The 23,274-nt window shown below is 40.4% G+C and overlaps 1 long non-coding RNA gene across 1 annotated transcript; it reads left to right on the top strand.

Annotated features, from left to right (window-relative positions):
* Window positions 1-524: 524 nt before the first annotated feature.
* LOC144306745 (uncharacterized) lies at window positions 525-11,929 on the top strand. The gene is made up of 3 exons (XR_013373826.1): window positions 525-785; window positions 10,102-10,266; window positions 11,329-11,929. It is a non-coding gene; the product is annotated as an uncharacterized LOC144306745 (long non-coding RNA).
* Window positions 11,930-23,274: the final 11,345 nt, after the last annotated feature.

Genomic DNA, 23,274 nt, shown 5'->3' with positions numbered 1-23,274 from the left:
TCCAGCTTGGGGCTATTGTGTGGTCCTGGTTTGGCCAACAATGGATTCATAAATGACCAGAGCTGATATCTGGACACATTTGTGAATACCCTTAGGGATTCTAAGAAAAAAAATTGAGAGAATAATTCTGGAAGCAATTCAGTTTTCTGCAGCCAGGAAGGGTATTTTTACAACCCTGGTCTCACTTATGTGAGCAGGCAAGAGAGACTAAGATGTTCCTGTTAAATGCCGGAGACTATCCCACTAGTACCACTAGACAAAGTCTGAGGAGAGTGCCATAAAAATAGAACAACAAATTCTGGCCACCTCTTTCAGCAAGATATCCCTCTACTTGCTAAAATAAATAATGTAATGGCAACTAGTACAATAGCTTCCATTTTAGACATCACAAAAACATCTGTAGGGAAAATAAACAATCCCATGCCTTTGGCAAAAGAGCTAGACCAAGTAAGTGTGGAAACCAAGTAATCAGCTGCCGGTACGGAGGCGCTGACACACCCATTCTTCTCTTTCTACAGAAACCTCAGTAAAATACAAGCGAGAAAAAAGAAGTGGCTCAAATCCACATGGCCAAGGACACCTGGAGAGGAGATGACAGCAAAAACCAAGACCTGGAAGGTGAACTACAGCTGACTTAGCAGACCAGAGAGCTGAAACAGACCTGCAGCAGAGAGAGCCACAGACACTAGCTGTTTTCCCTAAGGAACCCTGGAAACCCAGCTGAGCTATTCAAGTTACAGGACCCCCAGAAGGCAAGGAAAACAGGCGGACTAGTTGGAAGACCTGTAAGTAGCATCTGGATCTCCAAAGTCTGTCTTCTACTTCATGCAGTCAGATGATTGACCCCCTCCCCTACCGCCCCCATTGCCTCTGAAGACCTGACCTTTAGAGAGGTTCAACACGATAGACTTTGGATTCCAAACAGCTGAGTGCAGAGTGAGAGCCTTAGTGCAAAGAGAAAAATTTAGGTGAAGTCTGCACCCTGAACAATGGGATCCCCAACTTTTTCTCCACTTTAGCTGGTAGAGGGTTGACAGTCAATGTAGCAGAGCAGAGTTGAGCTGTCCAATATGGTGGCAACTAGTCATAAGTGAATGAGTTTAAATTAAGTAAAATTAAATAAAGTTAAAAATCAGCTTTTTCAGGTGCCTGGATGGCTCAGTCAGTTGAACATCCGACTCTTGGTTTTGGCTCAAGTGGTAATCTCAGGATTGTGACATCAAATCCACATCAGGCTCCACACTCAGCATGGAGTCTTCTTGAGATTCTCTCTCCCTCTCCCTCTGCCCCTTCCCCTACTTGCACTCTTTATCTCTCTTGAAAACAAAGAAGTCCTTAAAAAATAATAACTTTTTCAATTGTACCAGCCACATTGCTAGTATCAAATAACCATATCTGATAGGTAGCTACCATATTGGACAGCACTGATACTGAATGTTTTCATCACCACACAAGGTTCTATGGAACAATACCCGACAGCCTGTCTTTTGAGAAAACAAAGCAGATTGAGAGAAAAACCTACAGAGGCTGACATTCATTGATCACCCAGAGTGAAACCCAACAGCTAACAAGCTCTACTCATGCACACAGAGCTTCTATCAGAAATGTAGCATCCCACTCTTAAACATAAGATGGCAACTCTGCATGACCATGTATCTGAGGAAAGTTTCAATTGTGAGAGATAAAAGGAGATTTCATGCATAATAAGTATGTTGCATCATGAAAGAAAGATAGGAAAGTATAAAAATATAATAGACAAAAACCTAAATGGATTAGGTGGTAAAGTCGCTTGGAAAGTACCCCCCACCAAAAAAAAAAGTTGAAAACAGAAGGGAAAACCTAAGATATTATATTTGTCCATGAGATTCATCTTTCAACTCAAAGGAGTTCCAAAAAAGAGAGAGAGAGAGAAAGAGACTTGAATAAAGGAGGAGGGATAAAGTTATCAAAGTCATAAAATGAGATTTCCCTGAACTTTCCAGATTGAAAAGAGCCGCTGAGTGTAGAGCACTGTGAATGAAATAAAACATATATCCAGGCACCTCATCATGAAATTTTTGAACGGAGATAAAGAGGAGACTTCCAAGTATTCCTGAGAGCAAACACAAGTCACATACAAAGGATCGGGTATCAGGATCACGCTGGTGTCATCAACAGAGATCCTGAAAGCTAAAAGGCAGAACATCTCTGAAAGTACTAAGGAAAAATGATTTTCCACCTAAAATCCTATACCCAAGGATCAGGGTAGAATAGAGACATTTTCAACCACATGGTGCATCAAAAAGTTACTTCTGCCATTAGTCAGCATGGGCAGGAAACAGGGCTCGCTGAAATTAAGGAGAGTTTTAAGTATTTATAAAAGTATGGCCAGGGTGAAGAGAATGCAACCAGAAAGGATGAGGTACCCTGACATTGGCAGGAACAGGGAGCCTTTACATTGCTAAGTGCAAAAGGCATATAGGGAGGGTGTGGTTCCTGAACCTAGAGGTAGAGCTGCAGCGCTAGAAGATAGCCATCTCACTGAAGCTGGGGCCATCACCCACTCACAGCTCCATGAGGAATGAGCTAGGCAACAAACACCCCCAGTTGTGTCATGAAGACACCTACGCAACCTGTAGAAAGGCCCCAACAGAGAAGAACCGAGGCCTCTGGCCAACAACCAACACCAACTGGCCATCCATGTGAACGACCTTGAAATCAGATCGTTCAGCTCCAGAACCCCCAAATGCCTGACTCACAAAAACTGTAAGATAATGAATATTTATTACATTGTGGCACTAACTTCTACAGTAATTTGTTATGCAATAATAGATACCAGGTACATAATTAAGAGGATGAGAAGAGGGAGAGAGAGAGAGAGAGAGAGAGACAGAGAGAGAGTGTGTGTGTGTGTGTAGTGAGTGGAAGGTAAGAAGCTAAATAATTAGTTTTCATAGAAGAGAGTCCATAGAGTATAGAAAATTGAAAATAATGAAACAGAGACATAAACATATTACTTGAACTAGAGAAGAAACATCTGAAAAAGTGGAAAGTGTTTGCCTTGGGGTATCAAGAATTGAGACTGGGCAGTGGTTGAGTCTTATCTACAGGGGTAAGAGTCATATTTAAATTTTAAACTATATACATACCAGTGTTTTATAAAATAGATTGTTTTTAAAAAGCAACTTCCATAGACCTCCCCATTAGATCCAATGAGAGACCATCTTGTTGAGAGGAGCTTACAAGAGTAAGCTCCTAGCTCTCTGACTCAGCAAGAAGAGTAGCAAGAGAGAATATTCGAGATGAAGATCCAGAGATCTGAGGTGGAAATACTCAGGGAGTACGACAGCCAGTCATAGCTGGATAACACATCCAAATCAAGTAATGAGACCCAAGAGACCCATAGCAACATGGAGAATAATATGGAGCTTGAAATAAGAGAAGAGGCCTCCAGAGACACCTGGGTGAGCATAAACTCTGTTCAGGTCATAAACTCAGGGTCGTGAGATCAAGCCCCACATTGAGCCCTCCATCATGTTCTGTGCTCAGTAAAGAGTCTGCTTCCTCCTCTCCCCTGCCCTCTCCTCGCTCATGCACTCATATTCTCTCTCTCTCTCTCTCTCTCTCCAAGAAATAAACAAATCTTTAAAATGAAAATTAAGAAAAAGAAGGTAATAAGGCCTCCAGGTCGACATGAAGGACACTGGTCATGAAGAGGACCAGGAGATGTTAGACTAAGGATCAAAATCCCTCTGGGACCCTGGAGAAGATGTTAATCCCAATGAGGCAGAATTGAACAACCTCAACTATGGGCTATTTAAGGAGAAGGACACTGGAGAAATACTTAATGGCTTCCCATACACTTATTGGACATCTAACATGACTAATGACAAGCCTACAAAGTGGCTCTTGTACTTCTGCATCACTGCATTACCAGCTGTACAATAGATGGTGTAAATGCACTTCCCTGGCTAAAGTCCCTGTGCTGAACACATTACTCTCAGAAATTCACATTCAAATGAAAATCATCAACATCATCATGATTCTGATAATTTTTATTGTTCCATTTACTATAGTCTTGACATGTCATTTTATAGTGGGCATGTATTTTTTTAAGTGGGCATGTATTTTAAATTGTTGAAATTGCATTGTTGGGATTGACTGCTAAATGTCTAGAAGCATTGTCTTCTGAATCAATGCCAAATTCCCATTAAATGAATCACCAGCGCCATAAGATTTTTAGTGTCTTACATGTGTAATCCTCCACGATTGCCAAAATGATGATGATTATTATCATAATCTGCTCTAAATCGTGTGTCTTTTCAGAGCAGCTTCTCCCATGAGAAGCTCATGTTGGTCGGCTGGCAGCAGCTCCTACAACCCTCCGCCCCATATCATGAAGGGATTCCTTAGCTGGAAAAAGAGTATAACACTACTGAGGCTTTGGAGACTTATGGTTTCAGTCGGGTGGCCTCATCATTTACAACTGCCCAAGGAAGTGCAGACAGGAGAACAGGAAAAGGCCACCCATATTGAAGGGAGAGCAAATCTTAGGGTTGATATTCCTTGTTAGCCTCACAAAGCTCTTGGCTTTCACTTGACATGTTTTCAGACTCTGATCATACTTGAATCATTTTTCCCTCTCTCTTGCCTCATTTAAATCCTATCTTTCCCAACCCGTATATGATGCTTAGTCCCTAACCTTGCCTCTCAGATCTGGCTGCCCCTTCTCCTGATCCTCTGGCCTTACTTTCTTCTTTTTTGCCTCTTTCCAGCTATCTTTGTGCTTTTCTGTCACTAAATCATCAAAGTGCATCGAACTATATAAATATGATAAGAACATTTGGATGCCTTCTTCCCGTACTGCCACACCCATATGCAGGTCTCCACAGAATCCAAGAATTCCTTAATTTCATTACTCAAGACAGCATAGTAAGCCACTTCCAAGCAGTTACTTGCCCCTGTGAGGCTGACTCAACCCACTCCCCTCTTCCTGTATTTGCAAGGATCCACTAGGTGGTTTTTAAACACAAAAATACAAAAGTAAAAATAAAAAAATAAAAATAAAAAAATTCTCCCTAAAGGTCCTGGGTTCATAATAAGGATAAAAGTGTAAATTTATCACTGGAGAATTAAGTGTCTTTCAATAGTAAAGCCCCAACTCAAGCTATAAAATATTTCTTTATCGCTAGTGTAGACAAAGAGCCAGGCTCTGGGCAATAACCCATCAACAAGCGCAGGGACAGAGCTTGGTGGTTCCTGCCCATGGGGCACTACGTGAATGCAAGAAGAGACCCAGAGAGGCAACAGTCAATTAAATCAGTCATCACAACTCGCTCTAAAGGACTTAAGAAAAATTGAACATCTACCAGTAACCAAGCACAGACCACACGCTTAGGCTGATGATGCATCACATGAAAGAAATGATCCTTATCACATGGCTAAGGAAGAATCGGAAGACGTGGGAAGATTCAGTGAGCTCCAGCTTCTGAGGACAAAATACCTTTGAGGCTCCCCCTTTCAGGATCCCTGCAAACTGTATACAAGGGATCTAGACAATAAGGACTTTGCAATGCAGAGCCATTTATGGCTTCTTCATCTTTGCTATTTTTCTCCTGTTCTGTTTTCCCTTTGTGATCCGCACTAAAAGCCTTAATACAGAAAGGTCTTTGGTGTTTGTCTTCAGAGAGTATTAAGGGGACAAACTCTGAAGGACGGTGGCAGCTTCTGAAGGGAAGGAAAGCGGATTGATTTCCCAGAGGCTGCTGCAGAAGGAGGAGAGACTGAAATAGGCTTTCAGGAGAAACCCCGGAGCTGCCACAGAAAATACATCATGAAGTTCCACCAGCGCTGGCCACCAAACACGTGGTGCCACATGTCTTCACAATAGGCTCTAAGACTGCAAAGGGCCCTTAGAGCTTCGAATCCTGCTCTGTCATGGGTCTAGCTTTACTCCTCCAAGTCTCAGTTTCCCTAGAGACCCACCTGGTTCTCCAACAATACCATGCATCCCGAGTGCCCAAGCACATCCAGTTATTTGCAGCTCCTCAGAGAAATTCCTCTCTCCCACCACCTTGCCCTGGTGAATGCTATAGTGGAGCCAGAATCCAGGTCCGGTTGATGGCACAGCCTGAGCCCTTAATCACTCTGTTACAGTGCCAGGCTCATCAGTGACCGCCAACACACATAGAACAACTCATATGGGCTCCTTCTCTGAAACCTGGACACACGTCTCCTACATACACAGAACTCAAATCTGCAACAGCAAATTGCAGGCCAGTTTTCCAAAGGACCAGAAACTGCTCCCAACATCTTGAGGAGAAGCTGATAATTGTGCACAGAAGCTCCTGCTCTCACACACACAATTACCCAGTTTTCACATGCAAATATCCATCTGCACATGGTTTCTTTGGTCAATGCCAATTTCATAGGTGCAATCCAGGTGCCCAAATTTGAGAACTTGGCATAGAGAGGTGTACTCAAGCTCTGTGTCAGTTATGGACTAGGATCATTATTATAATTAGTCCCAATGGTTACGTCTGTCACTCATAACAATGGTGGATGATTCTGTTTCACTCCCTCATCTCTTTACCCCCTCCCCCCACTCACCCCTCTGATAAGAAAACCAGACACATCTTGCTTAACTGTCCTCCCCACCCCCACACTGTCTTCTAAAATGAAAAGCCCAGATGTGGGTGACCCATCTGTAGTGTGTGTCACGTTTTTAGCATCTTCTTTATTTAGAGCAGGGGAGAAAGGGACTCATTAGACAGGAAGTCCACAATGAAATTAGGAAACATTTGATCAGACCATTGTCCCAACACAATACGGGCAATGAGGGAAATGCTGGAGTTGGCTGCAAACCCCAAATGTGTTACAGCCTCCATGGCTTGCTTATCACTCATTTCCCTGTGCTGACCACAAAAGGGAGCCCAACAGCTCTCTAGGTAGGATCCCAGCTTGTAAAAGTAGGGCTGTCATTAGGGCAGGCAAATTCTCCCTCTTTCTTTTTTGAAGACTTTCTATTTTTAGAGCAATTTTAGGTTTACAGAAAAATTGAGAAGGAGGTATGGATGTTTCCCATCTACCCTTTGCCCCTACACATGCACAGCCTCCCCAGTTACCAAACTCCCCCCACTCCCCAGAATGGTGGATTTATTACCACTGATGAACCTACACTGGCATGTCATCATGGCCATAGTCCAGATATCTATCACTTACATTACAGTTCACTCTTAGTGGTTTAGACAAAATGTAATGATACCTACCCACCATTATAGTATCATACAGAGTATAGTCACTGCCCTAAGCATCCTCTGTGCCCCACCTATTCATCCCTTCCTCCCCAACCCCCTGGCAACCACTGATGTTTTTACTTTATATGTTACTTTTCTCATAATGTCATAGACTTGGAATTGTACAGTATGTGGCCTTTTCAGACTGGCTTCTTGCACTTGGTAATATGCAATTTAAGTTTCCTCCATGTCTTTTCATGGCTTGAGAGCCCATTTCTTTTTAGTGCTGAATAATGTTCCATTGTCTGGATGGACCACAGTTTATTTGGCAAAATGTTCTTTTCCCTTGTGGCCTCACCCTGTCACAGCCACTGGGGCATCTGAAGTCTCTGGGAGTTAGGACACCTTAGGCCTTCACAAGCTTCAATCCAGTCTAGGAGCCAGTGGTGGGGATGAACAATTCCTCTCAAAGCATCTGGCTTGGTAGCAGGCTTTTACTTTAGCTTCCTAGCATATGAAGGGCAGAGGTTTGCTGCCAGGGACCTATGCCAAGGACTTGATGCATGAAAGCCATTCTTACATCTCAGTTCCATTTCTGGTGTCTCAACTCTTACTAAGCAGAACAGAAGGTCAAGTATATACACACTCCAAAACAGAGACACTAACGGTATATTCAGGCTCTGGGGAAACTATTTGGCTATCCGAATGTCCAGTCACATCTCCAAATACTTAATCCACATTGCATCAGAATCAATCTAATACTACACGTAAGCGGAAATGAAAGCACAAAGAGGTGATGTCTGATTTAAAAGAGAAAAAGACTGAATTTCATAGAATAAAGATGGGCTCTCGCATTGATTTGGTCACTACCTTTAGGCTTTAAGAACCCTTAACCTCACCTGTAACAGAGTTGGGAGAGGTTGTCTTACCTCTCTGAAGGTCACTGTGAAAGTACAACATGAAGGTAGTTACTGAAGCAATCAGGAAAACTAAAACATCGTATCAAAGTGAAGTGTTTAGTTTTATTACCAACCAGCCACACAGCAAATTTTCTGCCATTTGTGATATTAGAATTCATTCCTCATCTGGTGCTAAATCCATTGCTTCTTCATCTGTTTAAGTGGCATACAAGATTTGCCATCTCAAAAGGCATGGAAAATTCATTTCTTGGTCTAAGTTACAGAGCACAGCATTTAGGATCAAGCGCAGGAACTTGAATAGGAGCAGTTGATTCAATCCGTGCCAGCATTAACTGATCTAAGCTCAGCACCTGGCACATAGTGGGCATTCAACATACACCTGTGAATCAACTTATGAATGAAAAATCTGCATGTAAAGTGTCATGAAAAATATAAACAGGGACGCCTGGGTGGCTCAGTGGTTGAGCATCTGCCTTTGACTCAGGGCGTGATCCCGGAGTCCTGGGATCGAGTCCTACATTGGGCTTCTTGCATGGAGCCTGCTTATCCCTCTGCCTATGTCTCTGCCTCTCTTTCTCTTTGTGTCTCTCATGAATAAATAAAAAAAAACCTTTAAGTATATATATATATATAAACAAATTTACTGAACAAACACTCAGTGACTATCTCATGTGTACATACCTCTGCTGCTTACCTAACACACAAGATTAATCAGAACTCCTCTGTCCTAAATCAGTTCTCCAACAACTTTCCCTGGAGAACTTTGGTGAGCAACCAAAGGGGAAAAAAAACAAGAAACATCATAGTCCTATTTAATCTCCTTTAATTCACAATCCCAACAAGTGTGTCTCCCACCAACCATCAATTAAAGAAGAGAGAGGATAAAATACAGAAGCATACAGAAAACAGTGAGCAGCAGTGACTATTGACAGTAGAGCAGCGAAAGGAGGGACAGGAAAATTAGAAGCAACTTTATAAAAATCATGAACTTGAGGTAAAGATGCCCACACATTTCCACAAACCTTGGAAAATTGATATATTGATATATTTTGGGTTTTTTGAAAACACTGTAATATACAAGTCCAAGTTTCTTACATGATTGCATTGATAATTAATTCAATTATTGCATTAATTAATGATAACATTGAAACTAACTTAACCCTTTCTTAACTCACCTTGCATTATTTAAAAGGCAGGAAATGCCTGTGATAAATTTCAGTGAAGCTTTATATTAGAGCATGCATGAAGGGTAGTTCATCATAAAAGTTTCTTTTTGTTTTCCACTACCCCTTCAAATCTGTGCTGTGGGATAATGGTTTCACTGTTCCTGGATGAAACTTCAGGAATCTCCATAGCTTTTGTGGTTCTCATAGGTAGTATCTTACAGTCCTGGGCCAGGGACCAGTTCCTTGTGCCTTCTACCTGAAGATGACACTTATCAACCTTGAGTGGTCTCACTGAAGTTCTTCCTTGCTTTGGGAGCATTGGTTGCCTTACTTTAAAATCCTTCTTATAAGATCCCCTTTGACTTAGCCACAGCCTGGGTGAAGGACCCAAGATGAAGTGCACAGAACTTGTGCAATAATTCTGTAGATACTTTCTCTCAACACTTGGATCGCGGCCCTGTCTCACATCTCACTTTGCTATCTGATATCTGTGATATCTTGTTGCCTTGGTCCAAATTTCCAATTTAACTTTTGATTACATTGGAAACCTTCCATATAGAATAATATACACTGGGGAGGAGAATGAAGTCTTGACCAGGATAGTCATTCAGCATGCAGAACTACTCATGTACTGAAGGGTTTGGATAGCTCTTTTATTTTTCCTATATTTGGAAACATCCGAATTTTTCATGAAACGTTTCCAATTTAAATCCAGCTGTGTGAGATCATGTAAGTAGCCAAAAGATGGAAAAGTAAAATTCAGAATAGCAAAAGAGCCCTGTTTTTGCTATCATTATTTAGATGCAATGTGACCACACATGGAACTGTACATCAGAAAATCGGATCCAAGTCCAGATTTGGATGCTGAATTTTTCTATGCCTGGAAGAAGCTACTTATGCCTCTGAACTCAATTTCTCCATAACCAATAAGGAAATTTATATACTACATCCTGAGAATCTAATAATGTAAGTATTTTTCCCTCTTGTGAAAAACTCATATTTTATTTGGAATATAAGCAATTTTAAAATGCAATTTATGCCAAAGAACTTGTATTGGTTTTACAATATGTCCACAAAATTCTTTGATACTCCTTCCTTTGAAAAGTAGATTCTAATTTTATTTCCCTTAAGTGTAAGCTGTAATTAGTGACTTACTTCTAACAAATAGAATGTGGACACAGTGACATTGTATGACCTCCAAAATTAAGACATAAATGGCACTGTGGCTTCTTCCTTACTCTCTCTTAAATAATTCTTTCTGGGAGAAGCCAGCCGTCATGTCAGGAGGACACTCAGGCAGTCTTATGGAAAAGTTCACATGGTGGGAACCTCAGGCTTCCTCTTAATAGTACGTGAGGATGCCATCTTGGAAACAGACCCTCCATCCCCAGTTAAGCCTTCACATGTAGACACTTCAGTAGACTGCAGGACTACAATCTCATCAGAGACTCCAAGCCAGAACCACTCAGCTCAGCCAACCCCATATTTCTGACCCACAAGGACTGTGAGTTAATAAATGTCCATTGTTTTAACCCAGTAGGTTTTAGAGTAATTTGTTGCACAACAATAGGGAACCAACAGAATTGACTAGATTTTCTATTTTGTCTGTTCTAAGAATCACCAATATTCATGAGATCAGATCTCAAAAAAACAAAAATGGAAAACAGAAAACTCACAAATCTCACTTTTTGAATTGAAAGAATAGCATTTCCAGGTTTTTTTCATTGAGATAAAGTATTTGTATCATTAGTATAATTAAGACACAATTCTCAAATCTGGCCCCTTTAAATTAAGAGCTCATAGAAGGTGCTAGGTATACTCCACAAATTTACATGGAAGTTAAAATTATTTTAAATGAGTGGTAAAAGTATAGATATTCACTACTCTAAACTGTGCTATGTACAGGACTGACAATGAAACCTTACCAATGCATCTGAAGCTACTTCTAGACATGTTTTGTGTTGGCTTCTTTTTATAAGGCTGTCAATTTACTTTCTTTCTTTCTTTCTTTCTTTTTTTTTTTTTTAGTAGGCTCCACTCCCAGCTTGGAGCCCAAGACAGAGCTTGAATTCACAACCCTGAGATCAAGACCTGAGTGGAGATCAAGAGTCAGATGCTTAACCAACTGAGCCACCCTAGTGTCCCTGTAACTTGTTTTTTAAGAAGGAAAGCAGATACAGGCTTATTATGAAGATAAAATTAACTTTTTGTGAGGATGAGATCAAAATTGCACTTAAAGCACTAAATGTTTACACAGCACACAGAACAGTGTCACCATATATCTGTGAGGAGTTTAGGATTACTTAGTCGTATCGCATTTAATCATGCCAACAATCCTGAGGAGCAGGAACTATTTTTCTCATTTTGCATATGTGATGGGGCAAAACCTACTCATGTGAAAATCGTCTATGACTTACCTCCTCTCCAGACCTCCAAAGAAAACCCTCTATGTGTGAGCTCAGTTTCTCCCTTGTTTCCCCCTCCTAAAGATGTAGAATCCTTTCTGAAAGGAGGCACAAACAGAAGTGCTGAGGATAGACAAGCTGGGATGAATGAAAGTTTCACCAGCAACAATTAAGAGAGTGTAAGACAAGTCCTCGGGAGTCAGGATGTTGAGGACAGAGCGACATTGGGGCAACTGTGGGGTGGGAGGGAAGAGAGATTTTGTTTTTAATTTAAATCAATTTAATTAAAATTTAGCATATTATTATTTTCAAGAGTAGAATTTAGTGATTCATCAGTTGCATATAACACCCAGTGCTCTTTACAGCATGTGCCTCCTTAATGTCCATCACCCAGTTACCCTGTCCCCCCTCTCTCCTCCCTTCCAGTAACCCCCAGTTCGTTTCCTAGAGTTAAGAGTTTCTTGTGGTTTATCGCCCTCTCTGATTTAATCTTATTTTGTTTTTCCTTCCAAAAGGAAAAGAGATTTTAATGATTTTATGGAGAATGTATTTGCATCTCCTTTAACTTCAGTTGAGGTATGTGAGAAATTCATAGAATTTGTTTTCATTGTTTTTGCCGGTTGAACTCCTTCTTCAACACATCACTTTAAAACTCCTGGGTTGGGATCCCTGGGTGGCGCAGCGGTTTGGCGCCTGCCTTTGGCCCAGGGCGCGATCCTGGAGACCCAGGATCGAATTCCACGTCGGGCTCCCTGCATGGAGCCTGCTTCTCCCTCTGCCTATGTCTCTGCCTCTCTGTCTCTCTCTGTGTGACTATCATGAATAAATAAATGAAATCTTAAAAAAATAAAATAAAAAATAAAACTCCTGGGTTATAAGATGACATATTTAAGAATGTTCAGGTGCAGAGAGTATAAATGATCTTCCCGAGATTCCGGATCTTCTACTTAAATCAAGTGTTTTTTCCACTTTGTCATTTGGCCTTCTTGTTCATTCACTCATGCAACAAATAGTAGCTGATCACAAAATAGACCAGGTACTATCTTAGGCCTTGAAGAAATAACTTAGCTGGAAGCTGCAGAATCTGTCATTTTGAAACTCTGCAGAAGACCTAAATCCAGTCACCTTTGGTCTGATTTTTCCCGTGTTTGGCATAAACCACCTGGGTTGACCTTTAATTACCCAAATGCAAAGCAAACACCCACCTGTTACTCAGAGCTAAAGCTGGGAAATGACAGTAATACCATGTTGTAGAATGAGAACAAAAGCCTTGTCTAATTGTAAATTTTTCTCTATGGTAGAGCCAAAGCTTTTGTTGATTGGTGTCTTTTGTTGTCATTCTTTTTATTTTTTAAGAGACTGAGTGGCAGGAATATGCCTTTTCTCTACATGGACCTGCTGTACCCTGTGCCAGGAAACCTTTGTTTCTCTTGAGGAGAGGAGGACAGTCAGGCATGATCCTCACGTTGGGATAAAAGAAGGTGCCCAAATGAAAAAAGCTCTTTGCAGTTCAGGCTGTACTAGGATGTGAGTGTCCTCCTACACATTGTGTTATTTCAAACCAGGAAAACACACACACACACACACACACACACCTTGGGAAATTCATCAGTGTTAGAATACAGTGTTCCATTGGGCTAGCCCTGTTGGGGCTATTCCCACTGCCTTAGAACACAAAATGAGAGCCTGGGAAGTAGCCCCAGGCCTGGATAAAGAGGAGAACAATAACTATTTCTCTGTCTTCTTGTGCAAGTGTCCCACATTCCACCTGACTACTTCCTCTATCTTGACATTTTCTCCTCCTTTGGTTCTAAAATTGCACACTTTTTCGGTTCTCCCCCTACATCACTGGATGCTCTTGTTCAAACATCATTTTTGGCCCTCTTCTGCGACCCAAGTTCAATGACCTCAGGACCTGGTTGCAGATCTCTTTCCCTTCTTATAGCTACACTCTGACCCTCTACAACTTCATCCAGTACTGAGGCTTTAACTACCATCTCTATTTTGATGACTCTTAAATTTATATCTCTAGCCCTTATCTTTTCCTTTAACTTGAAATTTGCATATCTAACTGCTTTCTTAGCCTGGCCACTTGGCTACCCAATAGGCATCTCCATTGGAACTTTAAAAAAAGTCCCTTGATTTGGGCCTCCAACCTTTCTTCCACAAATATTCCCTTTCTAATGAAACAATGCCCACTCGTTTGCTCAATGAAAACTGGGAGTGGCATTGAATTCTTCCCTTTCTTCCTTACTCATAACTGATCAGAAAGTTGCTTTCATTCGTGTCCCATGCACACCAACTCTTTCCCATATCCATGTCCACTGCCATCACACAAGACCATTCCAATAGCCTCCTACTGGTGTCTCTGCTTAACCAATCTGCTAGTTTTTCAACAGCCATGACCCTCTTTGAGCTACCTCCTGCTACATTTGGAATCAAAGTCAAACTCCTTATTGTGTCTATAAGCCACCCGACTCTCCAAATTGATTTCGACTTTATGTCACTCTCTCCCTTACTTAGGCCATAATGACCTCTATTTAGGGGAAGGAAAACCTCACCACCATACTCTACATGCTAGACTAACAGTAACATCACTGTCCCAAGGGGAATGGGTGGTCCTGGGCCTGACAACAGTGGGATCCCAGTGCAGACCCTCATGAAGGGGAGACAGAGGCCACATCATAGACTCATCTCAACTGGGCACCTTGGATGTGGGACACCGTGAGAAACTTCAAGGGTACCAGAGAGGCTAGGGAACATCAGAAGGGAGGTTGTGGCTCCTGCCACACTGTAATCTACAATATTAATAGAAAAGTGACTTCACCACTATGTGACAAGCACCTAAGACATTCAGTTTTTGCACCAATGAATCTGATAGAGCCGCTGCCCTGTAGGACTTTCCAGCCTCGTTGGAGAGACAGACAGATAAACAAATAATGGCAATACAGTGTGATAAGTGCTCTCTCAGGAATAGCTAATAAGAGCGATAGCACAAAGGCAGCAGCGGGTAATACTTGCTCCAGGGGGGCACTAAACAGACATGGCTATCAGGATTATTCCACTGTGGCTGGAATGATGGCACCTATGGGCTTTTCTAGAGAAAATTTCCAAATGATCACATTTTAGATTTCAATATTAAAAAAAAAAAAAAAAAAGACTAGTGCTGTGTAGAGAGACAAAGAAGGCCATCTTTACTAGATGGTGCTCTTGATTTAAAAGTGCCACTGATCACATGAATTTGCAATTTTTAACCGAAGGGGGAAAAAAACATAAGTTGCATCAGGTTTTCTTTGTATACATTTTCTAGTGACATGCCAATATTACTAGTATTATTAACTCTTTAGGGGTCCGTTTTTTTATTACAGTCCCTGACAGGATGCCACCGAGGGGAGTAGTGAAGGTGCTTTAATTACCGCAGAACAAATGCCAGCATTTTAAGGGTAGCAGGAAGGCACACACAGAGCCCGTGAGAACTGTTTCAGAGGCCAAGAGACGCCAGCCAAGGCTGTTTTTCTTCCTCCCCTCTGTGGTCCAAAGGACACATTTGATTCTCATGCCAGGTTTCCTCTGCTGGAAAAGTTAAAAGGAAAACTTAATCTTGAATATTTGTGACTCTTCTCCTTTGAGGATCAGAGATATTTTTCCTAACGCCACTGTTGGACCGTGTCTAGACTTGCTTCCATTCTGAAGCTGTCATAATGGAGTAGCATTTCCAATATACAGATGGGTCATCGTTTTAATACACCAACCATTTGCTAATGATAAGGAGCACAATTAGATTAGTTTTCTGGAGGCAGGAATCAATACCCTGGTGCATGTGGACCTGATTAGCCATTGCTAATTAGAGCTTCCAGACATTAATCAAATACCATGTATGGGGCTAACCAACCAATGTGGGTAGCAAAAAAAAAAAAAAAAAAAATCTATTGTCTCCCCTTGAATTCTCCATCCTGGTTCACCTTGAAATCAGACCCAAAGACAGAAATCTTTGTGTTAGGCCCACATTGATGGAGCAGGAAGGCTGTGCTCTTTCACGGGCTCCTGAGCCTTCTGAAGGATGAGGCCAACGTGATGTCATCAGGCTCCTTCTTAAACAAACACGAGCTTCCATCTTGCAACCTAGACACACTTCTCACGGCCACTGTGGCAGCAGTGGACATGTGCCAGCTGCAGGCTGGACCCGGGGAGTCAGACCAACACTCCTCAGTCTAGACAATAAATAAAAAGAAATGCTCACTAACTAATATATTATTCATGAAATAGCTCAATTGCCCATCATGCCACATACTTGTATTCATACAATTATTCCTGTGTGTTTAAATAATGAATGTTATGTTTGTGTTTACTAACACAAATCGCTCATTAATCCATATTCAAACCATACAGTGCCTTATATGAACTCTTCAAAAACTGTACTCGATCAGCTTGTCCCCACCTCAAATTGGGGACAGTTTCTATAATGCTAATTCTAAGACATACGACTGAGCCCTCTAATTTAGCAAAACCTATAGGGTGAACCAGGCTTGAATAAAGATTCTGCTGATAAAACAGGGTGAATCTAGAAGTGATTTAAGATTTGTGGGATATATTGCAAATATTTTTAGCACCTACGTTCTTAATTCCTGGTTCCTTAATGCTTCTGAATTTACCTTGCAAAAAGCTGCTTATTGCCCCACAAGCACCTTCAATGTCTTCATAATCTTTTTTAAAACGATACTTTGCTAGAGAGCCAGAGTATGTGTGCATACTATCATAATTTTTTTCTTCAGAAACAGGAGGTCAGATGTGAATGAACCCAGATCCCAAAAGGCTCACATGAGATTTGAAATTCGCAACCTACAAGAACTGATCAGTTTTTGGGGTCATGAAAAGCACGTTTTTCTGACCAGTCTTAACATTCTCAGCTTTTGATTTCAGCAGGGAGGGAGAAGTGGAGTCCCTAGGACCTAGTTGCAGGCAAACTGAACAACCCTGGAGAAGGAAGTGGTACCAAATAATAAAAATCAGTACGGAATCAAATCTTGCTTGAATCCTAATTCACAACATACCACTGGTGTGGCTGGGACATGTGTTGAATATCTCTGAACCTCTAGGATGAGGGCAGTTATGCCCAAGGTCACAACAGGGCTTTGAAGGTGAACATGAATACATGTGAGTGCTTGCCACAAGGCATCCCTGGAGTTAGATGTCACCAAGCACTACTTCCCTGGGCCTCTTCCCTTAATTCTGGTTCTATAGACCATAATGTTTTGGAAACCAAGAATTGCATCTGTGTCTTTGGTGCCTGGCACTGTGGTGCATAGATTTGGCTCAATAAATCATTATTGAGCCAAAATGAACTACCAGAAAAGCCACCAAAAGGACATTTAGGGGACATGTGAATGTTTCTTTTCCCTCTTTCCCAAAAGTCAATATTGCACAGAATCTCTAAGGTAGTAATTTCCAGAAATCAGAAGAAATATTCCAGAAGAGCCAAAGCAAATCCCTCCTGTAATTTCAGGCATTGAAAAGTGTGGTTATGGGGGAAAAAATCTTCTCTTTCATTTCTCTGACCTCTTCCTCTTGTGATTTTGGGGATATGTGTGCATGGAAATTGTGGGGCAAGGCATGGAACGCAAATATGATGAGTATTCAGATTATTTATTTTAGTTCTGGATAGACTGTTGGAGAAAACACAAAAGTATGTGAGTAAAATGTGTAGTTATTAGAGAAAGGGCCAAGTTTAAAAGAGGGACATAGTTAATACCTGATGCAATTCTCAAGATAAATATATCAGGTGGGAAGCATCTTGAGTTTCAATCAGGGATACACCACGAGCTTCCACTTAATTCAAGAATTGAGAAGAGAGATAAAGTGGTGTATCTTTACAGTGCGCCTTGGCCTTTGAGGAAAAGGCAGCGTGCCTATAAAAGCAAGGCGAGCAGTGAACCATCAGACACTGTCAGCAGGGGCTGACCTTTGAACAAGGTCAAAGAATGCAACTAAGGGCATGCCTTTCTATTAGAAATCATATTTCCTTTTCTTAAAGTAAACAAATTTAGTACTATGTAGTTTTAAAGTCAACTGCTAGTATTTCTCTTGTCCATAGGACATCATGGTGACCAACATAAAGTTGAAAAACTTTGCAGAAGTTAGAAATGTGTTACCTTGGCATATGTCAATTATTTCACATATTTTTTAGCACTTCCCATGTCCAACCAAATTCCACTGTGGCACTTTTTTTGCAGGCAAATTGGGGAGAAAGATGGCCCACCAAAGAGATCTCTCCTGCCAAGTTCTATGTTACTGTTGGTCTCAGCTGAATGGCCGGGTTTTTCCACAATGATTCTCAATTTAGTAAATCACAAATCTTTATTTACAACCTAAGAATAGCTAGACTGAATAATCGGCACCATCTCTTTCTGTGTGCTTAGGGATGAAATTTCTGCCATTTGGAATCAAATTCCCAGTTCCAAAAATATTGGGAGTCCCTACATGAGCCCAGGGCTCTCCCAGGAACTCCAGAGAGTGGTAGAAATTCAACTGAGTCACATCATAGAGCATCTGGCACTAAGCCTTTGCTACAGTGGTTGTTCAGTCTTTATTCAAATGGATATGTGCTCTGCGAGCCACTTTGTGTTCTAGAAGAAAAACAACAGATGCTGACGCACAAGAAGGAGAAAGAGCCGAATTTTTCCTTAAAAATCCAAGCCTCTGATTTCATGGTTTCATCCCCAAACCCTTTCTCCAGTACTTCCCCAGCCAGAGCTATTCATTAGACTCCATCATCTTAAGTCAATTCAAACACTCAGTCCAAATCTCCTGTAATTGAAGGACTGTTGAGACACAAACACTACACATCCATCTTAAGTCTCAAGTCTCAAGTTTATAGCATTGGCATAACTTTAAATACTAAGCAGCCCTCCAGCCTCTGATTATTGTCACTGACTGCGGTAGGCATATGTCATATTATCTGGTCTGCTTTGTTTCTCCTTCTCAGACACAAGCACCTCCTTTTCCTTTAGGTAATTATCCTTTGTGCTAGTTCATATAGTTGTGGGGTAACGAGAGATAATGGCGGCCCAAGTAGGACTGTCTCACCTCCCCTCGATTTTATATGTGGACACTGTGATAAGACAGTCTTTTTCTTTGAGTGTCACTCTCTGAGACTTTATAAGGCCTGGAGCTCTCCCTGCAGACTTGCCCCCCGCCCCACACACACACCCAATCGCTGGCTATTTGAAGGTCAACCAAAAAGATAAGTAGGGACCTGAAGACCTCAGCTAAATCCTTCCATCTTGTCATACCTGAGGCCAGTTCAACCTCTGTACTTTCAACTTCTGTGGTCCATTATAAGACTTCTTGTAACTTAGAGTCTTTTCTGTGACATGCACATTTTTTATTCCACAGATTCCACTTTTAGACTCCTTAATTTATTACTCAACATTTCTCCTACCCACAAGGCTGGGTTGAAAACTTTCTTCCCACACACCTAAATACAGAACATTGGTCTTTTCTTCTCTTGGGTACAGATCCAGCCAATTTTATTTCATGATAAAAAGAGCTTGCCTTACCATTTTAGTTGCTATCCTCAGGGATCTGTCCCTCTAGAAAGTTCTAGTGAAACTTTCTTCTCATTAAGGCACTAGGTTCTTGTTTTGCTTCCCTGATACAACTGTCTTTAATTATACTGCCTAGATTTTCCCTTCTACTACTTACTCGGCAGGTCTTGTTTTCTTTCTTCCTTTGCTGCCTTTTCTGTTAATGCTTTCCTAGACCAGGGGTTATTAACAAGGTTCATAGACTATCCATTAATGGGCTTCAAAAAATTCTCAAGGTGTCTTGAAATTGTATGAAGCTTTTACATGAATTTACATATATACACATATTAGTTATCAATTGCTGTGTAACAAATTACCCCATCAATTAACAACTATAAACAATAAAAAGTATTTAACAGTTTCTGTGGATCAGAAATCCAGACACAGATTAGGTGGGTGCTTCTACCTTTTGAAGTGCAATAATCAATTGTTGTTCAAGGATGTTTGTCACACTTAAAGACCCCAGTGAAGGGAAATAATTTCCAACCTTCCTCACAAGGTAGTTGGCAGGATTCAGTTTCCCATGGGTTATTGCCTGAGGACCTACCAGTTTCTTGCCACCTGAGTCTTTTACAGGGCAACTCACAACATGGCAGCTAGATTTCCTCAGAACTGACAAGGGACAAAGAGAGAGGGAGCAAAATAGATGTCACAGCCTTTCTGTAATCCAGTCTCAGTAGTGACACCCCATCCCGTCTGCTGTATTCTGCTAGTTGAGAAGCAGGTTGCTGGGTTTAGCCCACACTCAAGAGGAGGAGGTTAGGCATGATGTGAATGTCAGGAAGCAGAGATCAATGGGGATTGGTTGGACATCTTACAGGCTGCCTGCCACAACATATGGTGAAGAGGAAGAGGATCCATATTTTTCGTCATATCTTTTATTTCTGAATCAATGTTTGTATTTTCTCTTTGTTTCTGTCTCAAGCATTGGTTTTACCATTTTCTACATTTTCACAAGTAACCAGAAATCGTCCCTCTGCAACAGGCTGCAGTTTGCCCTCTCTTAAAATAGTTTCTTTACAATAGTCTTTATATCCCCTTCCCTTAAAATGTTTGTAATGCAAGATCTTATGTTGTCACTCACCTCCATTACACACACACACACACACACACACACACACACACACACCTTAGTCTATTGTCATTTGTGAGGAGTGGAGTGTTTTGACCCTACAGGATAAGAATCCTTTCTTATAGAAGACTAGTTCTCATAATTTTTAGTCCCAGACCTCTTTTCACTCCTAAAATTATTGAGGATTCTTTTTTTTTTTTTTTTTTATTGAGGATTCTAAAGAGCTTTTATTTATGTAGGTTATACCCACTGACATGTGCTGCATTAGACATGGAAACTGAGACATTTTAAAAATATTTATTCTTTTAAAAATAATAGGACTGTTATATGGGAACAAATGTTCTTATAAAAAGTAAAAAATATTTTGCTTTTTCTAAAGTAAAACAAATATTAAGCAAACTGACAATGTTTTACATTTTTAGAAATCTCTTTAATACCTGGCTTCATAAAAGGCAGTTGGATTCTCATCTGCTTCAAATGTCATAAGTATATGGTTTTGGTGCAAGTATATGAATAAAATCTGACATACAGTCACACAGGTATGTCACTGTTAAAAAAAGAAATATTTTAGTAGCCTGTTTATGTAATTGTAGATATACTTTTTTGATACTACACCAAAATTTAACAGTGTTAATTTCTTAAAAGTTGCAGAATATAATCCAAAACTATAACAATGACTTTTTTTCACATTCTGTTACATTAAAATTCACTGGTCTACCTCACACTTAAAATGGATCTTTTACCAAATGCATGATTTGTAACATCATGCATTGGTCATTTGGGAAAAAAAGGGGGGGGAGATACACAGATCTTCATATGTTGACAACTTTTGTTATAAAATATTTAAAAAAAATCAAATTCGTAAATATCACAGCTAATTTCATCATGATCCTTTAGGTATTAGGGAGCAGTCATACTGCTTCATGATATATTACACAAGTTTTTAAAATCCTAATTTTCACTTGAAAGCTCAAATTTTATCATTGGCTATAAATACTACTAGTTATTCTCCCTGAAGTAATGCACCCATTTCATTCATTTTTGAGAAGATAACTGCCAAATACCCAGTCTAAATAAGCATTGTGTTTGTCTGTCGGTTGTTCCTTCAAATAAAAATAGCTTCCCATGGAAAAAAAAAAGGAACCAATTCAACTCCTTGCTTTTTCTTGAGACATCCATCAAACTTTGGAACACAACACAAAGTTTGATTCATCTAGCCCGTTTCACCACAAAACACTAAAAAGATCTAAAGTGTTGAGATTTAACAAAGTTAATCATTTCTATTGCTTTATCAAGGTCACTTTTGAGTGACACTGGCTTTTCCTTTTCTCTGTCAGGGTGGTAAAGTTTACAACCACTACAAGTGCAGTCTGGTACCAAGGCCTGGAACCATCCTAAGAAGCCAGCATTCTACCCACCATGTTGATGCTTTTGCATCAAGAGTGGAAATATCAACAACTGAAAAAACCAACACCTTAGTATTATTTGGAAAATACTTTTGACATCATGGACACATTAAATGTGCCCAGGGAGCCCCAGGGGTCCATGACTATACCTTGAAAAGCATTGTCATAGACTGTTTTATTTTGCCTTTTTAGAAAAATTATAATACTTAGTATTACACTGGGGAACAGAATTTGATGTATTATGTGCTCACTTCTGCTTGTCTAGATCTGGTGGGAGAAGAGATTCTCTAATAAAATTAGTTTTGATTTATTGAGCATGAACCATCCAATATTTCCCAAATGTCACTAATTCACAAGTTTTACCAAAGCAATATAGTCATTTCTTAAACTTAAATATTTTAAAAGACCTTTTATCAAGCTGGAAATGAATACCACAAATGAAAGAAATATATTAATACTTCTAAAATAAATATATAACTACTTCGATTTTTAAGGAATTGCTCATATTGTTCATGAAGCATACTACCTAAAATCATTCCAGATACCACCATCAACAGCTCGAGGATGGTTTTGGAAAGACTGCGACCATCCCTCCCTACCTTTGAGCTGCTTTGCTTTGCCAAATTCCGTTGTATGCAAATTTATTTCCATATTTCTTTTACATTCTTCTGTCTACAGACTCCTGTTGGGAATAATTAGAAAAGAGGAAACTGGGGCATTGGGAAACACAAAAGGGAGGTAAGGCAGATGGCAGTGAAGAAATAGAAGTTTGGGCATGAAGCTCTGGGAGAGGTAAAGGAAGAGGAGGAGAGAGAGGCAGGAGCTCCTTCATTGCCCTCCAGGGTCTAGGGAGGCAGGGAAATGATGTGAGCATAAAAGGGACTAGTAGATGTCCAGTGTGACCAGTGTGGGGCTCTGGTATTGGAAACAAAAATACCTACCTGGCTGTGTTAAATAAGTCTTAATGCAAAATTTTTCCACTTGACATATCCAAGCATTTTTGTGTCTATGAGGCCAAGACAGGATTCAGAACACAAGCATCACCAAACCTAAGTTACACAAACAAAAAAGCATCTGGGCGTCTGGCTGGCTCAGTGGGTAGAGCATGTGACTCTTGATCTCAGGGCTGTGAGTTCGAGCACCTCACTTAAGTAAATGAAACTTAAAAATAAGAAAAAGAAAAGCATTGAGTATTTGGAGGAAAGGAGTGTGTATCACTGCCCATGATGCATACACATACACTGTCTCTTAGTGTGTCTATTTTCTACAATGAATCCAAATAAATTTGAAAGCATCTTGTAACTGTGGGATGAAGAGATCATGAAACGTCTTCATTTAGCCAAAGAATGTAATGGAAATTAACAGTATAAAGTCTATTATAACCCAGTGAAGTTGTGAAAATGCTTTTCATATTCCTCTTTCTTCTATTATCTTTATTGCTTTGTGCTAGCAAACATGTTATAAAGTATTTATGAAGACTTTTACTGGTTGACTTGTTACCTTGGTTC

This window comes from Canis aureus, chromosome 37, assembly GCF_053574225.1.
Source record: "Canis aureus isolate CA01 chromosome 37, VMU_Caureus_v.1.0, whole genome shotgun sequence".
Taxonomy (NCBI): domain Eukaryota; kingdom Metazoa; phylum Chordata; class Mammalia; order Carnivora; family Canidae; genus Canis; species Canis aureus.
Note: the sequence above shows the minus strand (reverse complement) of the source record. Positions and strands in the feature narration are given on the sequence as shown.